This window comes from Aedes albopictus, chromosome 1 (assembly GCF_035046485.1).
Source record: "Aedes albopictus strain Foshan chromosome 1, AalbF5, whole genome shotgun sequence".
Lineage (NCBI taxonomy): Eukaryota > Metazoa > Arthropoda > Insecta > Diptera > Culicidae > Aedes > Aedes albopictus.
Window position 1 is genome coordinate 19,146,777 of NC_085136.1, and position 22,711 is coordinate 19,169,487.

The following is a 22,711-nucleotide window of genomic DNA, read 5'->3' on the forward strand; positions in this document are numbered from 1 at the left end:
AATCCTGGTCAGGATTTACCCGGAACCCTAGTCAAAATTCACCCGGAATCCTGGTCAGGATTCACCCGGAATTCTGGTCAGGATTCACCCGGAATCCTGGTCAGGATTCACCCGGAATCCTGGTCAGGATTCACCCGGAATCCTGGTCAGGATTCACCCGGAACCCTGGTCAGGATTCACCCGGAATCCTGGTCAGGATTCACTCGGAATCCTGGTCAGGATTCAACCGGAATCCTAGTCAGGATTCACCCGGAATCCTGGTCAGGATTCACCCGGAATTCTGGTCAGGATTCACCCGGAATCCTGGTCAGGATTCACCCGGAATCCTGGTCAGGATTCACCCGGAATCCTGGTCAGGATTCACCCGGAACCCTGGTCAGGATTCACCCGGAATCCTGGTCAGGATTCACTCGGAATCCTGGTCAGGATTCACCCGGAATCCTGGTCAGGATTCACCCGGAATCCTGGTCAGGATTCACCCGGAATCCTGGTCAGGATTCACCCGGAATCCTGGTCAGGATTCACCCGGAATCCTGGTCAGGATTCACCCGGAATCCTGGTCAGGATTCACCCGGAATCCTGGTCAGGATTCACCCGGAATCCTGTTCAGGATTCACCCGGAATCCTGGTCAGGATTCACCCGGAATCCTGGTCAGGATTCACCCGGAATCCTGGTCAGGATTCACCCGGAATCCTGGTCAGGATTCTCCCGGAATCCTGGTCAGGATTCTCCCGGAATCCTGGTCAGGATTCTCCCGGAATCCTGGTCAGGATTCTCCCGGAATCCTGGTCAGGATTCTCCCGGAATCCTGGTCAGGATTCTCCCGGAATCCTGGTCAGGATTCTCCCGGAATCCTGGTCAGGATTCTCCCGGAATCCTGGTCAGGATTCTCCCGGAATCCTGGTCAGGATTCTCCCGGAATCCTGGTCAGGATTCTCCCGGAATCCTGGTCAGGATTCTCCCGGAATCCTGGTCAGGATTCTCCCGGAATCCTGGTCAGGATTCTCCCGGAATCCTGGTCAGGATTCTCCCGGAATCCTGGTCAGGATTCTCCCGGAATCCTAGTCAGGATTCTCCCGGAATCCTGGTCAGGATTCTCCCGGAATCCTGGTCAGGATTCTCCCGGAATCCTGGTCAGGATTCTCCCGGAATCCTGGTCAGGATTCTCCCGGAATCGTGGTCAGGATTCTCCCGGAATCCTGGTCAGGATTCTCCCGGAATCCTGGTCAGGATTCTCCCGGAATCCTGGTCAGGATTCTCCCGGAATCCTGGTCAGGATTCTCCCGGAATCCTGGTCAGGATTCTCCCGGAATCCTGGTCAGGATTCTCCCGGAATCCTGGTCAGGATTCTCCCGGAATCCTGGTCAGGATTCTCCCGGAATCCTGGTCAGGATTCTCCCGGAATCCTGGTCAGGATTCTCCCGGAATCCTGGTCAGGATTCTCCCGGAATCCTGGTCAGGATTCTCCCGGAATCCTGGTCAGGATTCTCCCGGAATCCTGGTCAGGATTCTCCCGGAATCCTGGTCAGGATTCTCCCGGAATCCTGGTCAGGATTCTCCCGGAATCCTGGTCAGGATTCTCCCGGAATCCTGGTCAGGATTCTCCCGGAATCCTGGTCAGGATTCTCCCGGAATCCTGGTCAGGATTCTCCCGGAATCCTGGTCAGGATTCTCCCGGAATCCTGGTCAGGATTCTCCCGGAATCCTGGTCAGGATTCTCCCGGAATCCTGGTCAGGATTCTCCCGGAATCCTGGTCAGGATTCTCCCGGAATCCTGGTCAGGATTCTCCCGGAATCCTGGTCAGGATTCTCCCGGAATCCTGGTCAGGATTCTCCCGGAATCCTGGTCAGGATTCTCCCGGAATCCTGGTCAGGATTCTCCCGGAATCCTGGTCAGGATTCTCCCGGAATCCTGGTCAGGATTCTCCCGGAATCCTGGTCAGGATTCTCCCGGAATCCTGGTCAGGATTCTCCCGGAATCCTGGTCAGGATTCACCCTGGAATCCTGGACAGGATTCACCCGGAATCCTGGACAGGATTCACCCGGAATCCTGGACAGGATTCACCCGGAATCCTGGTCAGGATTCACCCGGAATCCTGGACAGGATTCACCCGGAATCCTGGTCAGGATTCACCCGCAATCCTGGACAGGATTCACCCGGAATCCTGGTCAGGATTCACCCGGAATCCTGGTCAGGATTCACCCGGAATCCTGGTCAGGATTCACCCGGAATCCTGGTCATTATTCACCCTGGAATCCCGTTCAGGATTCACCCTGGAATCCCGTTCAGGATTCACCCTGGAATTCCGTTCAGGATTCACCCTGGAATCCCGTTCAGGATTCACCCGGAATCCTGGTCAGGATTCATCCTGGAATCCTGGTCAGGATTCATTCGGAATCCTGCCCTGGATTCATCTGCAATCCTGTTCAGGACTTTTTTACTTTGCTTTGTTTCGAACGCTGTCCAAAAAAGAAAAACCATTACATTAAAGTGAAAAAGTTTATTGTTACTCATACATGATTACTGTAATTACACAGACAAACAGACTAACAATGGTCCTATTTTGAGAAAAGCTGGCAGAAACTCAATGTTTAAACATCTTTTAAATGGATATCAGTATATCGATCATTTATCTACAATATCAGAAGCGTTTACTGTCTTTTATATAAATTGAAAATCATGATTTTGAATCTTTTTACAGCGCTAAATAGATACTGATGGAAAAATTGCTGATTTTTTGATAAAGAACACAAGCAAGTTCAACCACTATCAAAGTCTAATAATATAAGTAATTCAATGGCTTCCAGAAGTTTATTCGTAAGTTCTTGTGTATATTAGGTACCTGCAATGGAAAAAAGGACAAAAAAACACTTTTGGCTTCAAAATTAACATCACATCTTATTTGTACGAGAAATTCTTATACTTCAACTTCAAAGTGTCTTACAAATCGCTCCCAGCTACTCCCCGCGCAGATATTCGATTCAAACGCTCGTCAAAGTATGCAGAATTGATATAAAAAAATTGCAGCTGCCAAGAGCTGCCAAAATATTAGCGCCATAATGATATGTGTATAGCCAAATTGTTTGGAAAACAGCAATTTTGTTCGGAATTTGTTCGAAGAAATCGACAAAGAATGAAAATGCCATTAATATGAAATCGAGAGCTCAATGATGTTTCAGTATATTCATTTAGGCTAAAACTAGCAGACTAGTATGATTTGGCAATTTTTGCCACGTATTTTCAAATTTGGACCACTGTGAGACGTGACGATTTGGCACTTGCATTTAACCGAAGACTACTTTATCAAGAAGACATGGAACTCTGTTATTTTCCCATACTAAGGGCAAGCGTCACCGACGGCACCGCCGCCTGTTGAGCTAAGGTGCTACTTTTGTATAAAAGTGTAAGAGTGTATTGGTGCGAGTATGAAGATTTACACACACTATCATGAATAGTGCCACCTTCATCCGTGGTGGCGCTGCTAGCATTGACTCCCGATTCTCAGCAGTGCTCCAAGTCTTCTTGATAAAGTGATCTTCGATTTAACGACCAATTCAAATTTGATTTGGTTTTCGCGATCATTCCACCAGAGGCGCTAGTGTTTGATCGCTTTGACGTTTGCAAGTGACAGTGTCTCACGCGGTTATACCAACAGGTGGCAGTGCGCTCATGAAAAAGTCACCGGGCAAAAATGGTTGATGTATGTTCTCTAAGAGTTAGTCTGTTTGTCAGTGGTAATTATATGCACGTTCGTCACATTAGATTATTGAGACGAAAGAACGCAAAACTCTCTTCATATAAAAGCTCATCTGGATTCATTTGTCATAGGTCATCTGCTCACAGCAGGAGGCTATCAGAATTGGGAAGCTATTAGGCGCAAAATCGCTTTTCTGTCCTCGCCAATGTTAAGTAACGTTCTAGAGCTATCGCCCATGCTTTGTTTACAGAAAAAAGCACATCTGTGCAGTTATTTTTGAATAAATGAGACCAATTCGTAGAACAATTAACGCTATGCAGAAAGCGATGGAATTAACCGATTTTCACTGGTGATCAATAGAACTTTCCCGTCAGAACTGAACCCCTAATTAAATGTAAAAAGGTTTTTATCTTATCTTAATAATGTCAAATTGTTTAATTTTTCAAATTGTCTACCTCTCGTAAAAAAAAATTACTAGACATACCAAGAAAACTTTACTTCAGTTTAATTAAAATATATATATATATATATTTGAGGACAAACTCTCTAGAATCCCAAGATGGCCAAGATTTTCAGCGCAAAAAAATTATGTAGCGCACCGAATCTTCTTATTTTAAGCTTTTATTACAGTGAGCAAGAGTTAATGAATCGTCATACATGTCCATTGTCCACAGTCATTCTGCGTTTCATTTTGTAGACACAGTGTCATTGCCACTTTGTCAATATGTTTGGGTTTTGAACGATCTAAGCGTGTTTTGTGAACATAATAATAGTTCTATTGTCGTCATCACGAATAAATTAGGCGATAAGCCTTAGAATAAAAACTCGAATCATTTATGACGCGTGCAAATCAGTGGTGGTTGAGTATACATAGCTTTGATTTGGTGTTCTTATTTTTTTGCTTGTATTAATGGAAAATTTCTGATCACAATTGATTAGACGTTGAAAAAATACCACAATTTATTACAATACTTACTCACATTTGGATTCCTCATCCGCATAACGTTACTAGTGACCTTACTGATAGCTTTTTCTTAAGTTCTTTAAACAATTTCTTCGAATGCTTTTGTTGCATTTTGCATTTCTTTATGCAACAGTTTTGAAGAATAATCCAAAGAATCCTATTATAGATTAATTAAATTCTTCTTGCAGTAATTCCGTTGAAATTTTCGAATCAAACTCTTTCAAGCACGTTTCAATGACCTCAAGGCATTATGTGAAAGGGGTTTTGTATAAGATTATCTATATATATAAAAATGAGTTTAAAGTTCCTTTGAGGCAACAAAACTCAAGAACGGGTGGACCGATAAGCATGAGTCTTGCAAGGTTCGATTCGTATTCGTTATGGCTGTGTTTATATGTACAAAAAGTTACGAAAATCCACTAGAAAAGTAAAAAAAAAATGATAAAGTACTGATTTACTGATTTTTTATGAGCCGGGAACAAATTCAGCATGACCAAAATTAAATCAATCTAGAGTGCGTTGCTGCAATGACCTCAACAGTTGTCAAACAACCACAGCTTGGCAAGACAAAGTTTGCCGGGACAGCTAGTTTGTCATTTGAACAAGCCTTATTTCAGCATTATATCTACATTACAGCTCTATCACAGTAGCACAAACAAACAGACTCTTAGAGGAATTTCATCAAAAACTTTTGCCCGGTATCTTTTTCATGAACACACTGCCACCTGTTGGTAGAACCGCGCGAAACACTGTCAGCCATGATGAATTTCGATTTGACGTTTGTCTAACACGCACACTACTACACAAATCGCCTGTAATTTTCGTTTGCATCATTCAGCAACGTGTACACTGGCAAACGTCAAAGCTATCTAACACTAGCCAACTAACTCTGGTGGAAGGATCGCGCAAATTAAATGAAATTTGAATTGATCGTTAAATGCATGTGCCAAGCCACTTTGAAGAGTGTTGCGTCTGTTTGTCTGTGTCTACATTACTGCTCTATCATAGCAGTTTAGCTGCTAAACTGTTAAATTAGCAACAAATCTGCTACTTAAAATATCCGCAGAAATTCGCGGAAGAAGGTCGTAACTGACAAAATGTACAAAATTTAAGTGATGATATAAGAGTGAAAATATGCTAGATTTTCCTACTAAATACTCACAAATTGTCTAACTATTGAAAATCACGGATTGAGTGGAAGGCGTAATTCAATTCTATGTCGCACGAAACAAAACAAGAATTACGCCTTCCACTCCTGGTGTTTTGTTTACGAAAGCAAAAAGGCGAACCTGAAATCAAAACATAAACACGGCGAAATCCTGTCAAAATCAAAAACAAGGATAGTAAAAGGCGATTCTAAAATTGATATCGATTCAAGGCGCATAGTATTGGGCGTATTTAGCATTATCGGGCATCGATTCGGGCGTAATAAAAGAAATGCATTTTTTAGTGCAAAAATTAACAAATTCGTACTGTTTTATTAGAAAATCAAGAATATGTGTCAGAATTGTGTCATACAAGCTTGTTCATGTTGTATTACTCTGAATTACTCTTAAATAGGAATTAAAATTGAATCAGCAAAATTCGGTTATGACGGTTGTTGCATAGCATTTCAAATGCATGATTTTGTGGATCTTCAAGCTGACAAATTTTTCCAGCCCATCCGAACTTGTCTATCACCTCTTTTCGAAGAGGAGAGTGAAAAAAGAAGAAAAGGGAGAGTCCTGGAGAGAGAAATTTTTATAAGAACATAAAGCTACTAAAAGAACATCTAGTAACATGAAAGTTCCAATTATGTTTCGAGAAGCATCTTAAGCAACTTCCAAGCTGCCTAAAATGCTAACACTGAGCCTTGCCAGAACTTGTGTGTGAAGTTCCAGCAGTATTCATGTATCTGTTTCTCTATTTTTCTCTTATTCTTCCCACAGCTGTAACTCACGCTGGAGGAAGTTCTTCTGTAGAAATCCCGAGAGAAATCCCTAAAAGTCACAAAAGAAATCCCGAAAAAAAACCCGTTCAGAGTCCCTCTTGGGATCCTCAAAGAAATCACAGAAAAAACTCGGCAGAACTTCCAGGAAGAATAATTGAAAAAATCCCGGATGGAATCATAGGAGAAATCCCTTGATGAATGTCAAAAAACCAAGAAGAATCTTTAGAGGGAACACAGCAAGAATCCTGGCATGAATACCTGGAAGACTCCCACAAGATTCCCTGAAGGAATCTTTAAAGGAATACAAGGTGGAATTCCTGAAGCAACCCTAGCATGAACCCTTAAACGAACTCTTTAAAAAATCCCGGATGGGATCTTTGAATGAATTTCAGCAGCAGCAATATTCCCTGAAGGTATGCCGACCTAAATATTTGTTACTTCAAGATTTTCTAAAGCAATCCCGGCAGAAATCCCTAAAGGAATCCCAGGAGGATTTCCTAAATGAATTCTGCGAGTCATATCTGGTAGAATCCTGAGAGGAATCTCAGCTGGAAGTTTGACTGAAAGAATCACAGAAGAAATCCTGGGAGCAATTGCTGAAGATATCTCGAGAGAAATCCCTGAAAAAATTCAAGATGAATCTTTCGATGAATACCAGTAGGAATCCCGACACATACACTCCCGATCAAAAGTTTGGGGTCACCCCCTCAAAAACATGTCATATTTTTAGTCCCCTATCTTTGCCAATTTGCGTCCGCTTTCAAAACCCTAGGGCTCATTCAAAAGATAATAAGTCAAAGAAACTTTGAACATGATTTAAAAGAAACTTTTACAAACAAATTTGTATCTAAACTTAACCCAAAGTTGGCAAATTTTCTAAAAAATGAATATAAACTTACGGCAGTTTCGCTGGAAATTGGGTCGTCCAAATTTTAAGATGAGAGCCTTAATTAGCCCATTTTCTATTAGCTTTCAACTGCTTTTTACAGAACTTAGCTAAAAAATCTAGAAAAAAAAGTTATTAAGTAAATTAACTCTACATGTCATCGGCCAAAAGTTTGGGGTCACTATCGTAAAACATGGGAAAGTGATTTGTTGATATCTTTGTCATCTTTCATTTAATTTTAATTCTTCTTAGCTTATTTGAAACAAATGAATGATACTTACTGCATAGACATTGAACCACACATATTTGTTGAAATTTACATACTGAAACTTAACGTAAAGTTGCCTCATTTTTTGAAGTGTGGTGAAATGTGTTAACTTTACATAACTTTTTCTATACAAAAATCGTTGAATACGTTAAGTTAAAAACATCAAACGTAAACTTAGTTAATTATCTTTGAAATGAGCCAAAAAGAATTAAAATTTAAGTATAGATAACGAAGATATCACCAAATCACTTTTCCATGTTTTACGATAGTGACCCCAAACTTTTGGCTGATACATCATATTGAGGGGTGACCCCAAACTTTTGGTCGATGACATGAAGAGTTAATATACTTAATAACTTTTTTTCTAGATTTTTTAGCTAAGTTCTGTAAAAAGCAGTTGAAAGCTAATAGAAAATGGGTTATATTACCGCTCTCATCTCAAAATTTGCTTGACCTAATTTTTAGCGACATTGCCGTAAGTTTATATTCATATTTTAGAAAATTTGGCAACTTTGAGTTAAGTTTACATACAAAATTTTTTGAAAACGTTTCTTTTAAATCATGTTCAAAGTTTCTTTGACTTATTATCTTTTGAATGAGACCTAGGGTTTCGAAATCGGACGCAAATTGGCGGAGATATGGGCCTAAATATATGACATGTTTTTGAAGGGGTGACCCCAAACTTTTGATCGGGAGTGTATGTCCGAAAGAACTACACTAGGATTCTCTGAATTTGTTAGAAATCTTCGAAAGAATACCAGGATAAATCTGACGAAATGCTGGCTACAATTTCCGAAAGAATCCTTTCAAGATTTTCTCAATCAGGGTTTATTTTATCCCTGAAGGAATCCCGTAGATTATATCTGATGGAATTATTAGAGAAATCATGACAGCAATCTCGGATCGAAGCTCAGCAAGAATCCCTGAATGAACTATAGAACAAAATCCCGGAAGGAATTATTGAAGAAATCCCTGAAATATTGAGAAGAATTTTTGAAGGAATCCCATCAGAAACTCCGGCACGAATACCGAAAAACCTAAGGTTGCTTGAAGAAATCTCGGCAGAAATCTATATTCTTTCATATTCCTTTTCGAGAGCAATCCCTAATGGAATAGCGGCAGTAATTCCGGAAATAATCTTTGAAGGGATGCCAAATAGAAAAACTAAAAGAATCCTTTCAGAGTTTTCTAAAGCACTCCCTGCAGAAATCCCTTGAAAATCTCAGGAGCAACCCCTACAGCAATTCCAGAAGAAACACATCTTAAGAAATTTCGGGAGGATTCTCGAGAGGAATGCCTGAAGAAATCCCGAAAAGAATTCCTGAAGGTATCTCCAGAAAATCCGCAACCCTACCTTCTACCGTACCCTCTTCCCTAATACTGCACCATACGCTCTTCACCAGTGATGCTCAGCACTTTACACATTTCTTCTAGGAGGTTCATTTTCAATTCTTCTGCTTAGTAGGTACTTACATATCGAAAACCACTTAAATGACAATCTAATTTGTATTCAAACTGAAGCTTAGTATTGACTATTCAGGCTATTAGTACAAGGTGATTAAACAGAAATAAATTTAGTAACTGTTTGTAATTAAACGAATTTCGGCCGGTGTATTTTCGAGGAGTTTCGAAGGGTCTCAGGTGCGTTACATCGGGTCCGAGGGGGTTTTAGGGGTATTTCGAAGGCATTTCAGAAAGCTTCAGATGATTTTTGGCGAGTTTCAGAGGTGTTACTCAGGCGTTACACAGGCGTTTTCAGGGCTTTCTGAGAGTCTCAGGGATGCAACAGGTGGTTTTGAGAGGGGTTAAGGAGGCCTACAGTTTCTGAAAATACATTTCGGATCACAGCTCTTAAGTAAGCTTCAGGGAGATTCAAGCTCACAAGCATGTAGATTCGATGACTTTTTTTTTTTTTTTTCCAAAATATTTATTTATTAGGCTCGATGTTTATTCAAAAACTCTACAGAGCCGAGGAACTTAACAAAATTTGTTATAAGAGAAACAATACAATGTCAATAATACATTTTTCGCGCACATTTTTTCCTCGGGACCGTGCCCGAACCAGAGCTGGATCCGGATCCTGAGGCAGCAAATTGAGCCCGTCGCTGCTTCGCCACTGGATTAGTCATTGCCTCCAGAATTGCCTGACCAACTTCCTCCAATGCTGCTATACCTTGCTCTCTACGCTTCTTCTTTTCCGCTTTGTCCGTTTCTTCACCAGCTGCAGCCGGAGCCTGGGCCAGATCCGTGGTATCCATCGGTTTGTCAAAACTTTCCTCCAGGACTTCGATGATGTCGTCCTCGAAAACTTCCAGCGATTCCTCTTCTAGTGGCTCTACTGCACCAGCCACCACTCCAGCATACGAAAGTGTCTTCTCCTGTTTCTTTCCTGCCTTATTCCGATCTTTCCTTTGGGGACACACGTCTTTCCGGTGTCCTATGGCTTGACATAAGAAGCAAGTATCCCTAAGACCGTCATAGAATACATTTCCTCTCCATCCAGAAACATGAACTGATGGGGGGATATTTTGCTTTACTTCCATATAGACACCACGCACGCCCGTGAGTAAATGTCCAAGACCAGATTCCGCTGGAAACTTTTCTCTGACTACGCGTTCAACTTTACCGAAATCATGCAGCGCCGCCGACAAGTTTCCATCATCTATTTCAGGTGGCAGATCAAACACGCGGACGTACCGCATATCGGTGCCCGCGGTTAACATCCGCACTTCAACCGTTTTTCCGCTGGAATACACAAATGCTCTTGGTTCCACATTCAATGAAAGCAATGAAAGTGAACGACCGACGAACAAAGCAAAGCGTGCGTGTGTTATCACTACCTAACCGCAGGGTCAGAACGCGATCGATTATCCGGGGATAGATTTTGCATGCGTCCGCGTCGAACGACAGCAGCGACAGAACTGATTCGATGACTTATGCTTGAGAAAGTTCTTAGGAAACCTTAAAAAATCCCGAACCAACCCCATCCCCCTGCATTGCTCCCCCCTGAAGCACGCCCTAAACTCTCCTTAACTCCACTTGCAACTTAATTCCCTTATACCAACCTTATCCCTAATCTAAAACACTCCAACTGCTATGAACACAATCAGATTCCATTTAGGTAACGTTACCTAAATGGAGGGACCTAAATAGATTTTACCTAAATGGATTCGACCTAAATGGAGGTTTGAGTGTAAACATACAAACATACAAACATGATTAACAACTCTGCCGAAGACATGAACTATGAATTATTAACCATTGTCAAGATTCCAGGGAAATAAATTTCTTTCGCATTGGAAAAGAAGTTCGAATCTATTGTGACAATATGTAATCTTTGCAGTATCGTTTACGCCACCTAATGAATCAGTCACAAACTATATTGTCCACTATGAACAATGTATGGATGTGGAGTACATCTTCTCTGAGTGAAATAATAACTACATATAAATTTACCTAAATCCAGATTCAAACTCGGGACTCGTCGATTGCCAGCCGCATGCCTTCCTATCTGCGCCATCCTGGAGATGATGAATTGCAGCGCTCAAATCAAAACATAAACTTCCCGTGGTTTAATAATGATCATGTAATGTGTACAGCATAATTTTAGTTCAGCTATAATTACTATTATAAAGCAACAATTCAGCATGCATGATTGTTTGCAGCTGGCGATTGTTAGTTGGGATGGGTTAAGCAGCCAGAAAGTTCAATTCGGAACTTTATCTGAACTTCGTAGAACTAGAAAGCGCATTTTACCATGGAAAACTGAAATTTTGGCTACTTGAGAAGAGTTCGTCAAGCATGTTAACCCCAATTCAACGTGGCGGAAAACTCAAAAATATGCTTGGTCGTTACCGAAGCTTGTGGAGCACTTTGGCACTGGATAACCTCGTGATGGGAGGCAGGAAAGGAAGTGGTAGTTGTGCGCAAAGTGTCAACGTACGAAATTTCATTTCCTTTCCGGATAGCACGCCGGAAGAGGTCGTAGATGAAGCGTGTTTAATGAAGGTCATAAACGTAAACAGACATGAGTTTCCTGCCATGAAGGTATCAACTTGACTACATCAACCTCTACGACCTCAAGCAGAACTTGCCGAGACTTCGTAAGTAAATTATGGCGGTCCAGCAGGTCCGTGAAGTTGAAAGTGCCAAAGTCTACCCAGTATGCAAGATAAGGCCTTCGCATTCAGGGGTAGCTCAAAGAGTGCACGATCGTTCATAACACACAACCGCAGAAGCATGCGAGGTAGCCATCCGGAGAGGAGCTACCAGGCGACGCTCGCAAGGCCAGTAGGTTGTTAACCCCAAAGGTGAAAGACAATAATGCCAGTAAGTTGGACCACGGCCAGGCGTCCCGGAAAGATGGGAAAGGGGAGCCTGAAAAGCCGGCCCGTTTCGAGTTGAAGGGTACAGGGTGTTGTAACCTTGCGTAGATCCTCAGACACCACAGATTAGAGCTTGTCAGAGGAAGAACGCCCCCTGAACTCTAGTGGACAGGAAGAAGGAGAAATATGAACAGGAGTTTAGGGACGCTAAGCCAAGCGGTAAGCCAAGTAGAGGTAAGAGGGTAGGTGCCAAGCGTGAAAACGGCGATGCCCTCTCGTCATCAATACGGGTGAGTCTAAATACTCTGCAGAGGTCCTGAAGGTGATGAAAAGCGATGCCAAGCTTACGGATCTGGAAGCCGATGTACGCAGTATTCGACGTACTCACCGCAGAAGCGCCTCTAAAGGTCAAAAACCTGGACGAGATCACGAGGTGCAGGTGACCTCTGCAACCGCCGTTCGGCTACGGAAAGGCTCGACAGGGACACAGGTGACTTTGGTTTCTCAATGTGCGCCGGTCGGCATGTTCGCTACGCTGGGTATACACTAGCCATCGGAGAGTTGCTTCAACTTTTTTGAGACCTTGGACTGTTAAGATGAGCAATGTGATATGAAGGTATAAGGTGCACCCTTCCAAGTGTTTGCTTTGTTCTGGGATGTGCGTAAAACAAGCACCTGATGGGAGGCACAAGGAATCCGGCCATCGAGAGAGCCACAACTGTAACGCAGGTTAATCTGAACTTCTGTGATACAGCCCATCAACTGATGGTCATCATAGCGAACCTATTGGTGTCTGCTTCTTACGAGGGCTTTTGATCGTCCAGGTAAACGGGGTTTTCTTCTGTAGTTGTTATGCGCCTCCGTGGCGATCGATGGTGCAGTTCACGCAGATGATGGACTGTATGACGGCTGAGCTGACAGAGCGAAGGCCGAGTTACTTCAATGCCTGGGTAGTGGAATGGAGCAGTCGCTTGACGAACCAGTGGGGGCAGATCCTAGAGGCGTTGACGATGTTAGATATCGTTAGATACCGATATTATGTACTTAACGTATCGGAAAGGAGCAGAGACGATCATCGAGGTTACTTTTTGTACTCAAGGTCTAACAAGGAGTTCGAACTGGATCAAGAACTGGGGCGTAAATAAAACCTACACTCATAGCGACTACCTGGCGGTTCGATTAAGTGTCATCTACAATAACAACTGATAATGGGCGGAGAAATGGGCGCATAGGCCAAGGCCAAAGCCAAGCCCTTGCAGATGGAAGACATCATACTTCAGTAACGAGATATTGAGGGAGGTGAGCCCCTAACATCGACGATGCGTTTAGCGACGATCTAGTTAAATCCTTCAGCCGCGCGTGTGACGCAGAAATAATTCCAAGACGATCGCTGCCCATGAATTAGAGTCGACCAGAAATCGCTGGACTGCACGCATCCTGCCTCAGAGTTAGCAGAAGCATGCAAAATTCTCGTATCGATGAGGTCAGAATGTAGCGAAGTGAGGTCTATAGGGCCGCTAAACTAGCACTGAATAAAAAAAAATGAAGCGCGTTAGAGAACGTTTTTCGATAATCTTGACCAAGCAGCCAACACGATATTCTGGGCTGATGCCTATAGCGTAGTCATGGCCAGAACGAGGGCCTTGTTGACACCCTCGGAAAGTGCCTGGATAGATTCGTATTGCAAGGGAAGCCACCTGGCGGCCCGTGTCAGCGTACAGATCTGTTTACTAAACACCGCCGGCAAGCTGTTGGAGCACATGATTCTGTTGAGGCTAACGGTCTATACCAAGGTCTATACCGTACCGAGCGGCCAGATGTCGCTTAGGCTCTCGGATAACCAGTTCGGCTTCCGGGAGGCTCGATCAACGGTGGACGCTATTTGGTCAGTGACCAAAATGGCCGAGATAGCGCTGTGGAAGAAATGCTCTTGAACCCCTTGTAGTGCACCTGGGACCCTCCGAAACTTCTGCACAACGCATTCGAAACCTGCTGAACTGAGATGCCTTGAATATCCCCTGTACTCCCAGTAGCGTACCTGAACCTCCCCTGTAACGCATCTGAAAGTCGCTGCAAATTCTCTGAAAACTCCCTGAAATGTCCTCGGACCCCCTATAACGCACCGGACACCTTCCAAAACCCCCAAAAATACCTTCGAAACCAACAACTTATGGAAACGAATACTATTCTCACTTATACCTAGTAGTTGCAAAGTCTAGTTTTTTTTTTCATAAAAATCTACCATGACACTCGACGTCCTGTTGATAGCGTGCGAGTCTTCGGGCTTCATACGACAAAAACGGTGACAACGCGCGTGTGCGTCCGATCTGCTCGCAACTCATCATACCGAAAACCGAGCATAGGTACGTACGTAATTACCTAGTACAGTGAACCCATCTCCAAGCCGAATTTGAACCTAACTTGGAAAGTTAGTCCTCTGTGTTATGTATGAAATTTTCAGGGAAATCGCTTAGAAAAGATCCTACTGTTCCAATCCGATTGATGTTCACCGTTGTCCTGATAGTACGTTTGCGGGGACCATCATCTTTCGCCGCTTACTGCGATGTACGCTCTCCTGTAGCCGCGTGCCATACTACATACCTAATCATTATCATATCAGACCGAAACACGAAGCATGGCCAACTGGGAAGCGGAAGGAAGAGAGGCAACCAGGCGGCAACAAGGAAGAATTGAGATTACGCCGACCATATTCGCGTTACCGCGTGACCAACAGCAGGACGAAGACGGCGGACTCGACTTCGTCCTTTATAATCCGGTGCCGGAGCGCGCGTTCCTCTTTTGCTCTCCGAAAGTGAACTCGGGCGGGTCGTGTCGGTTTTCCCGAATTTGGCTTCCCTCAGTTACAGTAGGTCCGTTACTTAGGATAGTCGCGGTGTGGATTCGTTTGTCCGTTTCTTTCTTCTTCGGTGTTCCCCGAGTGCTGGGTCTTTTTGGGTGGAAAGATTTTTGATTCTAGACCGTGGTGTGGTTTTTTCGGTGTTAAGTGTGTAAGGGAAAGAAAGGCCTAAACGGGAATTCAAGCGTGTTGCCCAAGAGTGTAGCCGCCCCTAATTGGATCGATACAAGCGGTGGATGCCGGTGAACTATCAAGTGGAAAACTAGCGTCATTAAGCGGCAGCGGGTCACATTGTGTCACAGGGAACAAAGGTACATTTCACAAGAGCTTAAACGGTTTCACTTGAACACCTTCATTTTAATGTGGGAAAGTTGTTTCTCCTACTTAGAAATGAACAATCTCTGTCACATTTTCCCCGAAAGAGAATCCCTTTTTGTCGGAAAAAGTAATCCAGTCTCGGAAGCTTCCTAGCAACTGAGCAGTTGGGTACGCGCTGGTGCATAAGTAGTCGAAAGTTTCAACAGACAGGCCCAAAAGAAAATCGATATCCGCCGCCTTTTCCCGCATACGGTAACTGCTGGCTATACGGGCATGTAACAGACCACCGCACAGTGGTTCGAAGGTGGAAAAATTCTAAATATACATACTGCCCTGATAAGCATAATATGGGCTTTTTGATCACTTCCTTCCTATTTTGTATCTTTATCCTAGAGAGAAGGACACAGTAATCATAACACAATCCATTAACTTTCATGTAGCAAACGGCAAACCACGCACCAACGTGAACCTCTGTCAAACAGCCATTTTACAAGCGCTAAGATATCAGCATGAACTTGTGTAGACGCAAGTTCCCTTAGTTACATTTACCTACAATTTGACGTTGCAGGCGCTGTTCTTGCTTGAAGGTAGAAGATCATCAACAATCATGACAAGTAATTTCAGTCCAGTTTTCGTACAGAAATTGTCTTGCATTAAGCAAGTCACCTACATAAATTCGTAGGTGGTACAGTCTCACATCGCTGTTTTGAGAATTGTTTGCTTTCCGTGATATTTTTTAAAACGCAACCGCTCGCGCGCACTGCCTGCTACGATCCATTTTTGTACAAAAATTGTCTTGTATATTAAAAGCTCTACCAGCTTCAATGAACAAGTGAATTGTAATAGGGTTTTCTCAGAAATTTCGTGCATAGCCGTTCATGTTAAGTGTGTCTATATTGAACCTTGAAGACTTGCGAACGTTTTTCCTACACAGTGGACCACTGTGCAACGCGATGGACGAAACAACGAACTAGACTAGGTACAGGGCGGATGTGGTGGAAGCGATTGCGTACGGTACAGCACACACCTTATCCCCACCACACTCCCATAACGTTGTTGGCTGATGTTTACTCACTGTTGCGCCTAGTCACTGTTATAGTGCTATAACAGATCCTAGGGAAGGCGGCTTGCGCGGGAATTCAATTGCTTTTTCGTTTTTTTCTGGGGTGATTGACAAGCATTCGAATTTCATTGCGTTGCGTGTGTTTTGTTTCAATAGATTGTCGGTTAGGGTGGGGTACTTAAAGCAGATACTGGGATCTGGATCTGCGGAAATTGGATTTTTATTACGGTGAAATAGATTCACTTAATTTTTACGATTATCTTTTAGTAGACAATAAGCACATTAGGATAAGATCTAAATTATTAGGAATTTGTGATACCCGATGGACATTAGGGCGTCCCTTATTTTGCAAAAATTGGAAATGTTTTAAGTTCGTTAGTGGAAAATGATCGTTTTAGCTAAGAAATGATCGTGTCAAAATTTGAAGTCCATATCTCAAGGCTAAGTGGTCCCTCAAGGGGCCTAAAGTTGTCAAAAATGGTATGAGACCAAAAAAACATGAATTTTTTTTCGACGAAAAAATACGTTATTCTAAAACCTAAAACCAGTGATTTTAGGACCCTAAAGGGCCAAAAATGTGCTTAGAATTGCGATATCTCTACTCGTTTTTAAGTTATTGAACAAAATAGGGTAGGTTTCCTTCAAGATCTAAAAAAATGGTCAAAAATGCTGATTTTTCGGTCGTTTTTTTGTCAATAGCTCAGAAACGAGTAGAGATATCGCAAATCTAAGCACATTTTTGGCCCTTTAGGGTCCTAAAATCACCGGTTTTAGTAGAATAACGTATTTTTTCGTCGAAAAAAATTTTCATGTTTTTTTGGTCCCATACCATTTTTGACAACTTTAGGCCCCTTGAGGGACCACTTAGTCTTAAGATATAAACTTCAAATTTTGACACGATCATTTCTTAGCTAAAACGATCATTTTCCACTAACGAACTTATAACATTTCTAATTTTTGCAAAATAAGGGACGGCCTAATGGACATCCTTTCATTTCAAAATTGTGTGTTATGATTTTAAACGATGATTCGGTAATTATTATGCCATTTTCGTAACTAACGTAACTTTTTTTCTGCCTCACCAATAAAATTTTGAGCAGTTTCTCTTTAGAGTCTATTGTTTGCATATATGCATTAGAGTTACAGTTGTCAGTGAGATTTTGGTCTCGATGGAATAAAATCTGCTCCAGGACCTGAAAATAGTTAAGTTGTCTATTTTTCATTAAACATTTTTACGGCTTAGAAGTATATACGATCAAGCGTAGTATACTGATTACAACAAAGGCAGTCCATTTATTACAATAGGAATTTTCAAAATTCTTTACACCTCCAACACGCACTCCCTCCTTTGTAAGATTTTTTGTCTGTGAACCTAAATGTTTTTGTATGGCGCGTAAGATTTTCTTAGAGAGTGAGGAAATAAAACACGTGTAGCTAGTGTAACGATCAATTTAGAAATGAGTTTATCAAATAACAGTGATTGGAATGATACAGTAGACGTTCGATAACTGCAACATGTTTACGTTTCACTTAGCGAACAAATTTCGATAACTGCAACGTCTGGTAGACGTCAACAACCCATCAATTTACATAAAATAAACGTTTGGCGGTATGATAACTGCAAATTTGTTGCACTTACCGGACTTGCAGTTAATAAGCATTGCAGTTAAACCGTTTGCACCGACCGAACGCTACTGTAATACATTATCAAGGCTACCATGGTGTGTTCGTTTCTCCTCACAGATAGTATTTCCTAATTATTTGAGTCCGGCAGCCGTTCGGAAGTGTTAAAACTTTACTCTGGAAAGGGGCTTCGTCATCATGCCATCTAACTGTTCAGCGGTTAGACAGTACTGCACAGAAATTACATTTTTCCTCTTCAAATTTTACTTGGTGTCAATATGCTTTGACCTTCTCGCGAGCTTTCCTCAATTCAGTTGATGAATACAACTCTGGTTGTCTTCCAGTATTTTTATAGGTCCGAAAGGTTTGCCAAAATCATTTAAAAGCTTCCTCAACCACAGAAATTTTTGACAGAATTCCGCAAACGCTACGAATTCCGCTTCAGTCGTTGATAATGCGAGCTCCCCACGACATAAAGGCTTGCAGCAAAAACCTAACCTCATCGAATTCTTATACGAATTGTAAACATTGCCCTCAATTTTTTTTGAGGGCAAGGGCGGCTTTATGGACCGACACCGAAGGAAAGAAAGAGAAGGAGACAATGATGACGTCAGTGTGCAAGCGCTCATACCCAGAGTTGGATTTTCGATCGTTGCAATCTCCTGCCCAATCAGCATCCACATAACATTTCAGAGCCTCGGTTGTTCCTCCAAGATGCATATGATATCGTACAATCAGCCAAATAACCTTAAGATTTCCATAAGGCCCAACTTATGATACGGCCTTTAATAATTCATAATGATTCGGATGAATTTCATAAGGTCACTCTATGACGTAAAATCTTCTCACAGCTTGGTTTTTATTCATGTTTAGCAACATGGTATTCTCAAGCGTCGGTAGCCGTGTGGATAAAACACGGGCTCGGTGATCCCGACGTTCATGGATCGAATCCAGTCTGCTTCATTTTGAGATTTTTTTGTTCTTTTCATAACTCTAGCTTATGAAATTTGTCATAGCAAGCACAATCAGTTTTCATAAGATATTCTTATGCAATCCATAATAATTAGTTATAGCAAATTTTCATAAGGTACTAGCTGTCCCGGCAAACGTCGTTTTGCCGTCCTGTATTGGTTTGACAACTGTTGAGCTCAAAATAACACCGCACTCTAGATTGGATTCATTTTGATCGTGTTGATTTTCTTCCCAGTTCATGAATAATCAGTACTTTATCAATTTTCTTACTTTTCTAGTTAATTTTCGTAACTTTTTGCACATATAAACACAGCCACCGCGAATACGAACCGAACAATGCAAGACTCATTCTGATCGGTCCACCCGTTCTTGAGTTTTGTTGCCTCAAAGGAACTTCAAACTCATTTTTATATAGGGTAATTGTTCCCATCATAGGCGCCAACTTGTGACGTAGTTGGGGGGGCGAAGCTATTCAAAATTGGACAATGTTCAACTTTTTTCAGCTCAATGCACTAGTTTTCACGTGAATATGCCTAAACTAGATGAACTGCGTCGATATTATCCGAATTTCATTGATTTTGAGAGACCTTGCCCCCCCAACTACGTCACAAGTTGGCGCGTATGGTTCCCATCGTTGCGGTAGTACCTATTGTTGCGGTAATGGCAATTGAGCACTTTTTCGACTGAAATGTTACCAAAAGGTATTTTTAATAGATGTATGGTGCTTAAATTATTAGATTGCACCATTTGTTTGCTTAAGATTTGCCCAAAAACCTATTTTAAAAAAATATTTTCATAAATGTGTTTGCTGCTGTGTTCCTATTGTTGCGGTAGTGTTCCTAATGTTGCGGTATTCCATATGATTTCAATGGGATACCGCAACAATAGGAACAAAATACCGCAACATTAGGAACACATACCGCAACATTAGGAACACAATGATCTTTCAGATAAAAACGAATAAAATGCTCATAACAACATCAAAGTGGCAATATTTCGTTATTTTCCCGTAGATTAAGGATGGATTTTATTATTTTCAATTCAATCCATGTAAAAAGTTTGCTTGGGGCGATACAATTGTGGTTTAAACATGAACCCAGCGCTTAACTCCTCCATGATCGGATCAATTACCCTATATAGATTTCGATGAATTTCGCTAGTTGTTTTTCGCTGAGTGTTCGACTCGTTTCGCTTCATTCCAATCGGAACCCGTTCGGGCTGCTGATTTTCCTTCCCAGAATTGAGGCTGCAATCGCGATATCCGGTCTTGTCATCACGGAAGTGTAGAGCAATCCTCCGATCATACTGTAGTGATCTGGTAGGCATCAGTACGTGGCAGTTTGTTGGTCTTCTCCTCCGTTTGCCGAACATATATCCGGGATCCATTGGGATAGACGATGGCTTCGCTTCACTGAGTCCAAATCTTACAACTTTTTTGTGATGTCACGAAAACTCCATCCTTCATTCCCAAAAAATGTATGGTTTCTTCAGCACAGACAATCTTTTGGAATTCTGTTTCGTTTTTACAGGCTATCGCCATGTCAAAAACACAGCAATGAAATCATTTTCTCCGTTTGACAGGGCTGGAAGTTCATCTTTCGCATCTCATTGTCCAATGTCTTGTTTCAGACTCTTCCGGCTTTTATCCGCAAGCGAGTTCAACTCCTCATGCATGGCGAATTATTTCCTAATTATAAAAGCTCTAAAGTTATATTTACAGCTATTTACAGTTTTCTAAACCTTATCCTACACTACTTCGCGATATTCAAATTCATTCGTTGAACTATAACTATAGACGAGTGCACCGCCCGCTGAAAGTTCACTCGGACCGCGAATTTTGACACCACAGCTGGGTCGACTCTCAACAACTTCTACCCAGCTGAAAATTTGTTTAATTTATTGCATCTAGGTTTCACGATAAAGTTGCAAAAATATGGGCTAGTGCATTAACTATATGCATATGCATCACTTTAAATGGAAATTCATGTAAGAAATCAAAGAAAAAAAATTTCAGCTCATTTTGGTGATGCATCTCTGAGTAGAAGTTGTTGAGAGTCGACCCTGCTGTGCTGTCAAAAAAAATCAGGCTCAGTGAACTCAATGTTCATCGGTGCACTCGTCTATTGTAAGTACGAGTAGAGTAGAAGTGAATTGTAGCTAAGGGGCCGTCCATATACCACGTGGACAGAAAATTCATGGTTTTTGACCCCCTCCCCCCTCCCCGTGGACAAGCGTGGACTTTTAATTAACCCCTACCCCCTCCCCCAATGTCCACGTGGATATCCCAAAAAAAGTTTTTTTTTTCATATTTCTAAAATAAATGGAAAAAGTGATTTTGAAAAAGTTTTTTTTTCTTCGTAAACAATGTCTTAAATATAATTGAAAACTTTATAAAATACAAATATTCAATAGCTTTACATATAATACAAACAAGTAGTACAAAATAGGTACCTACAAGTTTTCAACATTGTTTTTAAATTCAGCTTAATGTTTGTGAAAGTGTGGGTTCAATTCTTGCTCCAGTTGGTGAAAAATTTTCGTCAAACAGAAAATTCTTCATTAAATGTTTTTCGTGTAATGTCCATCGCCTAATGTTAGTGATTGTTCAATGTTTAGTCTGTACAGCCTCTGGTTGAAGACGGTGTTTTTTAGAATGTTTGTCCAATCTATGATTGTCTGATTGTTTTGTTGAGATGAAGTAATTTTGTATCTTAGATTTTTGTTGAGATAAGATTATATTTCTTAGATTCTTTTAAAAAACAAGATTTACATCAACTTAATTGTATTGCTGAGGTTTAGACTTTAATGATCATAAGAAACATCTTAAAATTTGATGGAACCTACAAAATAAAGTTTTTAAAATAAGCCTGCAAATCCCTACATGTATTTTGAGAATCTTCAACAGCTCTTTCATTCATTTTATTTGATTATAGATTGTCGCGACAATTTGTTTCGTTTTTAGATTCTTGTTTCCTAATTTATACCTATGTCAATGTTATCCACGTGGACATTTGAAGAACCCCCACCCCCCTCTCCGTGGACAAGCATGGACTTTTCGCTAACCCCCTCCCCCCTCCAAGCTGTCCACGTGGTATATGGACGGCCCCTCACCCCCATCGCGAGAAGTCGTCATGGATTGCCTTATTCGCTAATCCTATTCCACTTCCAGATAAAAAAAAAACAAATTTGTAAGTTGAAATCAGTGTTGAAAATTTCATTTCGTCATATCTAAATTCAATCGCCTACAGCTAATTTTAGAAGCTGAACCTGAGAATATGGTATATGAAAAACTTGTGCGGCTAGACCAGTTCTGCTAAAAAGTCACGGAAAAACCGATATTTTTCGAATATTTAAGGTAAATGTCACGGACCACCTTTGAAAAATGCTAAAAGATATTCACCGTGAATATCATTTTGCATTTTTCAAAGGAAGCCCGTGACATTTACGTTAAATATTCGAAAAATAGCGGTTTTTCGTGACTTTCTAGCTGAACTGGTCTAGCTGCACAAGTCTTTCATATGCCATATTCTCAGGTTCAGCCTCCAAAATGAGCTGTAGGTGATTGAATTAAGATATGACGAAATGAATTTTTTGCAATTTCTCATCGTAATAGGCTGTTTTACCTCACGCAAATCTGACAGGAAAAGGCCTACTTTCCCACACCAAATCAACAGTGCTGTAATGGTTCATTACAGCACTGATTTGCGTTGCGTAATGAACCATTACAGCACTGTTTGCAGTTTTGGTCAACTTCTTGATGCTTTCTGGACGCAGTTTTGAAAAATTGTGATAACTTCACAGTATA

The 22,711-nt window shown here is 41.6% G+C and overlaps 1 protein-coding gene across 1 annotated transcript in view; it reads left to right on the top strand.

Annotated features, from left to right (window-relative positions):
* Positions 1 to 14,870: 14,870 nt before the first annotated feature.
* Positions 14,871 to 22,711, top strand: part of LOC109433624 (uridine phosphorylase 1) — a 115,239-nt gene continuing 107,398 nt past the window's right edge. Inside the window, exon 1 of the mRNA XM_019710064.3 lies at positions 14,871 to 15,241. The gene's annotated coding sequence lies outside the window, so the exon portion shown is untranslated. The remainder of the gene's footprint in view (positions 15,242 to 22,711) is intronic.